Below are 8740 nucleotides of genomic sequence, written 5' to 3' on the forward strand. Positions count from 1 at the left end.
TAATAATTATTTTAGGCTAATTAATTTATTTTTAGGCTAATAATTATTTTTTGGCTAATTAATTTAATTTTAGGTTAATTAATTATTTTTAGGTTTTCAAACCCTCATTTTATTTTTGCCTAACTATTTTTCATCATGACTATTAATCACTGTTTTTACTAACCCTTTTTATTATAAATATTTTTAAATCAGGGTTCATCCTGTTGTTTTCAAAAACCTTTTAATTTCCCTTTATTTTTTGCCTTTTTATTTTCATTCACCTTTTTGCCTTGCCTTATTTATTCTATTAACTATGGTTAACTTGTTCCCCATTTGGGGTTTGCCTTTTATTATGTTTATTTTATTCATTTTCCTAATTTCTGTATCTGCCCCAAAGCCTTGTAATAGTTTAGGGTTTCTATTATTTTGCCTTTGCAGGTGTTTATTGTAATAGATTTAGGATTTTATTTTCCTACCTTTATTTTTCTGCCCACAAGTGTTTATTGTAATAGCGTTGGACCTTTTAATTCTGCTATTATACTGCGTGGTTAGTAATCTAGGGAGTGACAAGCCTGCTAATAAATTTAGTTTGCCTAAATTATAAGATAAATATAACTTAATTGAATCACCTGATTGTGACACACACACACCTTTAGGGTAACCTCTTTTTGTTGCCTTGTTGCCTGTTGCCTTTTTATTATTATGATTCTAAAATAGTCAAGTCCCTCGATTCCGAGGATACCTAAAGCAAATGTTTCCCTCAGTTCATAAATCATCATAAGATCATATGTCCCTTCGAAGTTGCCTTAACGAAAACGATTTTGTCCCTCGATGTTGCCTCGGTTAAAATGATGATTGTCCCAATTGCTAAGGTATCCTCGCCTGTTGCCTAAATGACTATTATATCCTTCCCTAAAGACTACCTACCTCTACATGGTAGGGACAGTTTTATGGTGAACGATATTTCCTCGATGACCCTTAACATCCAATGAAAGGACTTCCTACCCTCCTATGGTATGGATAGCCCTTTCAAACTGAAAAAGCTGAAAGAACAGAATTTCTAACTTAGGGTAGGTGCTCCTGATTGCTTGCTCTATTCAAATTCAAATCCAAATTCAAAATTCAAAATCTTTTCCCACTTCTTTTCAAAGAATCTTTTCAAAAAGACTACGCTTATTTACATGCTAAAGTCCTTATTCAAAACTTTTCAATTCACACACGACACTCTTTCAAACAATTCAAGCAAACAAGTGAGCTAAGCAATTAAGAGCCCATGGATAACCATGGATACAAAGGGTGCCTTAAACCTTCCCTTTCTATAAATTACCCCCCGAACTCAAAATCTTTTTCAAAAAAGGTTTTTTTCTGTTCTTTTAGCCTTTCTTTAAATTGGATAAAATAAAAGTCGGTGGCGACTCTTGCTATCCGCGACATTTCTTTAAAGTCAGTTCTCCCACCGTATTACAGAACTGGCGATTCTGCTGGGATGCTTTCGAATAAAAGAGGGGTTACCTTAAAGTTTAGGATCACTTTAAATTTGTTTGACTTGTTTGCTTTATTCTTAAGGTTACTGCTTGGGAATGTTCTTGTGTGAAAGATCCTACACCCGGATCTAGTGTATCTTAGGTATGTGGCAATAGACCAAGGAGACTGTACGACTCGTATCGATTTGGTTGATCTGGTGGCCACCGTTAGTGTGACACATTGGTTTGTTCTGATGGCCCTTGAAAGTGACCGAGGAGACATTTGGCTGCCGCGTGGTGTCATTAAGCACTAATTTGCCCTTAGAACCCTAATTGAACTTGACTTTGGCCTATAGGAAGCAGCGAGATGGCTGGCTTTGGATTACTGACTGAAGCTGGTTGATACTCGAAGCTACACTCATTGAGATCAATCTTTCAAGATGTTTTCGGTCAGCCACCCGAGCGCTGACTGAGATAATGCTTTCGAGAACGATCCTCGAGATGAGCACCATAGAACCCGGTTACTATTTTAGGACAAGTTGAACCAACTAAACGTCAGTGGGGAGGGTACTTACCTACAGACTCCATATAAGCCTTTAAACCTAAGGACTCTTGTGTGACTTGTTTGTTATCTAACCCTTTGATTTCCTTGCAGGTTTTTCTTGTAGGACTCGTTTGTCCTTACTACCTTACGCTTTGCCTAATGCATTACGTCTTCATGACATCATGACATCATGGCATCATAACATAGCATGTTAACTAACCCTTTCAAGGATCTTAGGAATTTAGGGCGCACAATTTTAGGTGCTCTTATCAAGGACTGAATTCCTATCAAGGGGCAAGAGGATTAATTTTCCTTCGGCCACATACCTTCCAATTCAGAGACTCACTACCTATCAAGGGGCAAAAGGATTTATTTTCCTCTAGCCATGTACCTTCCAATTCAGAAGTATCCCGAATCAGAGGCGATGACCCACTCGATATGGTGAGCTTGTGTTATACCCCAAAATTTGCCCGCATCTTTTTTCAAGAAAACTTCAATCTAAAAATTAAGAGTTTCATATAATATTGGATTTTCATATCCTGATTTATGAATACTTGGTTTTTAGAATTTTTCTTATACGGTATTTTGGCTCGCTGTTGAGTTTATTCTTACGCAAACGCCAATTACTGTTTATTACTTCACACACGCTATTTATTTGATATTTATTTACAGATAAATAGTACTGACGCAATTGGTACAGAGTTAAATCTTTTGCAGGCGCATAGTTCGGGGATTCAGACTGTACTGGTAACAAGTAAATTATTATTATCTTTTGTTTCCCACTAATTTTTGTACTATATTCCATTATTTTCAAAATCTTTTCCTTTCTTTTCAAATCTCTTTCTTTCAAAAATCAAATCCCAACTTTATTCTATACATCTCTCTTTTTTCCAACACTATCATACACTTTCTTTCAAATCTTACTTCCACTCAAATTTTCCTTTTGTACGGAATCACTTCATTCCCCAACGTCTCTATCTTTCTTTTCATTCTATAAATACTTCTCATTTTTTCCATAAAATCTCACATCAAATTCTAACTCATCTCTCAAATTTCTACTTCATATTCATTCTCTCTTCTTCCCCCGGTAAAAATGGCGAAGCGGATAGAGACGTGTTTTCTTATGATCATCACCGTCGTGGTGGTAATCATGTCCTTCTTTTGTCTGCATAGCCCTGAAAAATGTGGACCTGGGATGTTGACACTCCCAATCATCTACATGTTACTGTTTGTAGCATGGGTTATTAATCGTCATTCCTAAAGTTTGCCGTATCTCTTATTTCTTAATGTACCGTTTACTCGTCGTACTGTTCATTATAGTATGTAATATTTGCACTGTCAGTATTAAATGTCGTACTATTTGTCATATTGTTGCTTAATTATCCAGATAATATTTTGTGTGTTTTCTGCCAGTTAAATATTTATTTTCCTGTGCATTAAATGATTTTCAGGGTTATTATCGGTAATTTTGCTCGCATACAGTACATATTATTTATTTATTACGTCTGTGTTTTTCTAACAAGTCATGTAAATAAATTTTCATCATTAACACAAAACAAAACCAAAAACAAAAACGACAAAAATATTAACTTTGACTGTTGAATTTTCACTATAACTGCTACATGCCTGAACAGTCAGTTGACAGTCAAACCGCTGACAGTGCAATTCTCCGTGTTTTGTACCATCAATCAAATCAAACTTTTGCATTTCAAAATTCCAAGATTTTTGTCCTAGAAGTCTTCTGAATATCACATGATTAGCAGAGACTCAACACTGCACAAAAATCAGGTACGCTTAACTGTCTCCTACACAAACGGTCCCTAACTAGGGTTTCTTGTTTTTTTTCAGGAGAACAAGTTTTTGAGACCTCAAATGGATTTCATGGACCTCCATATATCTCAAAGTACCATCATACAAATTTTCAAACTTCAATTCGCTCAGACGCACAGTCAGCAACTCAAACAGTCAACAGACGACCCGTTTGACCAAAAAAGTCAACAGACAGTCAAAAATGAAATTTTTTGTCAACATCCATATTTTGTCAAAGGATTCATCATTTGATCATTGGTTGATCATAATTCATCAAGGAAAGATCAAAAATCAACAAAACCCGAAGTTTCAAAATTAGGGTTTTCTCCTAAAAAGTCAACTGAACTTTGACTGGTCATAACTCTCTCATCCTTCATCCAAAAAATTCAAAACAAAGCTCATTTTGAAGGAAATTAAATTATCTTTCAAATGCAATTGGTCCCATGGTCATTAGATTCACCATTTGAAAAATATGGACAAAGACATTACAGGTCATTTTCAAAGTCAACAAAAAGTCACTTTTTTCAAAAGGATACACAAGGAGCATGGAAAATCATTTTGATATGAGACCAAAGACATTGGTTAGAGGACTCTTTGAGGTTTCCAAAAAGTACAAGATCTCCTTCATATGATAAAAATTGAGGGATTTACACCTTGTTGAAGTTTGCTAAATTTTTGGAAAATGCATGAAATCAACATTGATCAAAAATGTTTTTCTTCCAAATGAAACCCAATTTCCATGATCCAAACATGTTTCCCATAATGATAAGGGCCTCCCACGACCAAGACAAAGCCCACATCATTTTTGTTCTTTTTTTGGTTTAATTTTATCATATAAGATTAAATTAAAAAAAGGAAATTGGAAGGATAATATGTAGCTTAGTTTCTAAGCATGACTCATCAAAGATCATTCAATACTCTGCCCCAAGAGAAGTACAGCAGAAGAGGTGTGGAAAAATCAAGCTATGGTGGCTTGAATTCAAAGCTACATATATTAAAAAATTCCAAAATTCAACAAAAGCACTTAATGCTTCTAGCTTAGTTTTTAAGCACATCTTTGCCTATAAATGAAGTATCACACTTCAGTAATAGAAGAGACACGAATTCAGAGCCCAAGCCTTGCTTGTATCAACCTTGTATCAACTTGAATTTTTCAAAGAAATTTAAAATTCGAATTTTAATTTCTAGCTTGTTTCAATACAAATTAATTACTCAAACACGTTCCCCGACCCTCACTAAACATAACCAGATCAATTGCAAGCCTTGAATCATCAAGAACACGTACCTATACCTCACGGTTTGCTCGAACTAAAACTTACAAAAATCCCATCACACATGCATGTTTAGCAAGATGTAGACTCATATTTAAGTTTAGTTTGAGGTTCTGATCATTTCTGGAAACTTAATTGAAGTTTGGACACCTATACGAGGAACCACCGTTTTAGGGTTCGTGCTTTCAAAATTAGGGCTTTACGATCCATGCAAAATTACAAGTTCTAAATGGTACCATTAAACTCGTATGAACAAAACGAACTGAACCATGGCATCGCGCCAAATTTATATTGTTGTTTGCTTGTATTCGCTATTCTCAACAGGTGTAATAGGTTGGAGTTTTTACACCACCTGCAAATGAAAGGTGTAAAAGATCCATCCTGATGAAGAAGATGATGCGTGGCGTCCTCTGATTGGCTGGAGGGCGCGCGCGTGTTTTTTTAAATTAACCTTGGATTCAGTGTTTTGCAGGTGTGTCACGTGTTATGATCCCTCATGCTGGTGACCATCAGATCCATCCATCTATCAATCCAACGCATCAAAACGCGCACCCCCATCATGGACTTCATTTAATAACCACACCAGATCATTGTTTATATATTTTCTATTTTTATTTAGTTTTCTTTATAAAATTATTTTAAAATAGTTCTAAAAATCAAAAAATACACAAAAAAATATTTTTAAGTTGATAAAATAATACTTTATTTTCTGATATAAAAATATTTTATTTTTCTTCATAATTTAAATATTTTGTATAATTAATTAGATAATATGTATATATTTATCTTTTAATTATTTTAACCAATCAAAAAATCATAAAAAAATTGTTCTTTATATTAAATATAGTTTATATATTATAGGCTAATTTTGTACATATGTAGGATAATTTTCTCTTTAAGTTTTAATTATTTGTGTAATTATTTATATAATTATATGATTATTTAACTTAATAATTTCAAAATCAATTTCAAAAATTCCAAAAAAATTAGTTTTGTTTTAAAATTAATTAATAAGCATTTTGAACATATTTTAAACTTATTTTTTAGGTTTAAATTTTATTTCCATCTTTTTCTCATTTTAATTAAATTAATCATGCATTAATTCTAATTAAAATCAATCATCAAAAAATCCAAAAATATTTCTTTTATTTTCTTGCAATTTAAATTCATAGATCAAGTGTATAGGTTGTCAAATTCATGTAAATAGCGTAGTTTACATTTCCCGCAAAATCGATGTAATAGCGTAGATTTACTTTCCGCATTTTACATTTCCGCATTTTAAATTCCAGTACATATAAAACTGCGTGTATGCCAAAGATTAAAATTGAATCGTTAGATCACTAACTTCGAAAGATAAAATATCTGAATCAAAACACAATCACACTTGCACCTCTTAGGGTAATCCCTCTTTTACTCTTTTCAAAGATCAAAATCAAATTCTACTGTTTCAAATGCAAAATCGAACTTTCGTTTACATCCGGTAAAAGGATAGTTTTTTAAAGGAAATAGGAAAAGACCTTATAACTTAGGGTAGACCTCCTAATTTGCTTGCTCAGATCAAAACAAACAAATCTCTCATATACCATTGTTTTTCAAAATAAAACTTTCAAAAAGACAATACTTTGTATATATCCAAACGAGGATCATTACGAAGTTAACGTTCTTTTTTCAAAAACATCTTTTGAAAGATAAAAACACTTTGTATACATCCGCACAAGGATCATTACAAAGTCAATTTACAAAGGTATTTGAAACCACATACAAGCATTTCAAGGCAATAGAAAAGTGATTCAAAAGAAGTGAGCTAAGCAAATTAAAGAGCCCATGGATAACCATGGATACAAAGGGTGCTAATACCTTCCCTTTGTATAACCTACCCCCTTACCCGGAATTTCTTAAAGGTATTTTTCTGTTTCTTTTATAAACCTTTCTTTAATTGGATAAAATAAAAGTCGGTGGCGACTCTCTGATTTTCAAAAAAAAACACAAAAGCAGAAAGAAAAGAATCAGTTCGCGTATCTCTCCGCGAGAGGTATGGTAAAAAACCGAGTGCATGACAGCTTGATTCTCAAAGAAAGACGTTCAAAGACAAAAGTCAGAATTCTTCAGACAAAGACGCGACCAAATCATTTTCTAATGTTGCTAACTAAATTCCTAAAGATCCTTGAAAAGATTGCATTTGCATTCATAACATCACATAAAACTAACTTCGCCTTTCAGGTCAACCAACTGGTCAGACAAATACCATCAACAAATCAATCCCAATCAGATGAACATTCTGGAAGCTTGACCCCCAGACTTCTGAAACATTCCAATCAGATATACATTCCGGAAGCTCGAACCCCGGACATTCTGTAAGTTCCAATCAGATGAACATTCTGGAACCTCGAACCCCAGACATTCTAAAACATTCTTATCAGATACACATTCTGGAAGCTCGAACCCCGGACATTCTAAAACATTCTTATCAGATACACATTCCGGAAGCTCGAACCCTGGATACTGTGAATCTCTACACCAGTTCCACAACAACAATGCAAGCCAGACGCACCTAAGCGTCAATTCACCAAAATTAACATGTCATTAGATCAGGCGTTGCAACATCTGTTGAAGGCATGAATGATTATTGTGACTCTGTGAGGGATCCTCCTCAACACATCAACACTTCCTCTGCTAAACACAATCCATACGTGCGATGCGCCTACCATTCCGATAGTCCCGAGCACGATACCAATAGCTGATGGGCGTTAAAGATCAAGATCCAAGACATGATCGATGCTGGTAAAATTGAGTTCAATCCTCCCAAGACCCCTATGGTGATCACTACTCCCATGTCTAATCATGACAAGACTGATTAATGTCTAGAAGGATAGACTATTGGTTCATTAGCTTTACTTTCATTTGCAATTTCTATCCTGTTTGTTTAAATATTCGACTTATGATAGACATTATCTGTTTTAATAATCATCATCAGTGCATTGCATATGTTTGTCTTGAATAAATTATTTCGCTATCACTCATCTTAAATTGTGTCTTTACTCTGCATATGTTTTGTGATGTTCAACTCCTGCTAAGCTGTAAGCCTTTTGAGGGAGGATGACGAATACGATATCGCGACTTCATACAGTAATGCTTTTGAACGGACTATGCTGACGATGTACAGGCATTGCTTCAATTCCTAAATAGTGGAGATATAAGGATGTTAATACCTCATCAACCCCTTCGAGCCTAAGAAGTAGAAGTTTCTTTCTCGTACAGATTAAACCCTTGATCATAACCCGGGGCAGGGTAGTTACTCAGTTAACTCAGTTATGCCAATATGCCTTTTGTACAAGTAATGATGGGTACCCGTAACCATTAAGTCAGGCAGTCAATATCTATCAAAAGGGAAAAGAAAAATTAAGTCAAAACCTATGAAGGAGACTTATCAAAAATCAAAACATCCCGCTGACTGTAATCTCAAAATAAATAGTTCAGGCAAAAGTTAGGGATAACAAAATCAAAGTTAAAAAGGAGGTTGCTAAAAAATTTTCCTCGACAAAAGAAAACATTTCAAAAGAAGTCACTACAAATCCTCAAAAAAAGGAAAGTATTAAAAAAAGGATGAGTGCCTGTCCAAATAAACCTCCGGTACTTTAACCATCATCAAATATCAATGTTACAACTTCAAGCTT

This window comes from Vicia villosa, unplaced genomic scaffold (genome assembly GCF_029867415.1).
Source record: "Vicia villosa cultivar HV-30 ecotype Madison, WI unplaced genomic scaffold, Vvil1.0 ctg.002215F_1_1, whole genome shotgun sequence".
Lineage (NCBI taxonomy): Eukaryota > Viridiplantae > Streptophyta > Magnoliopsida > Fabales > Fabaceae > Vicia > Vicia villosa.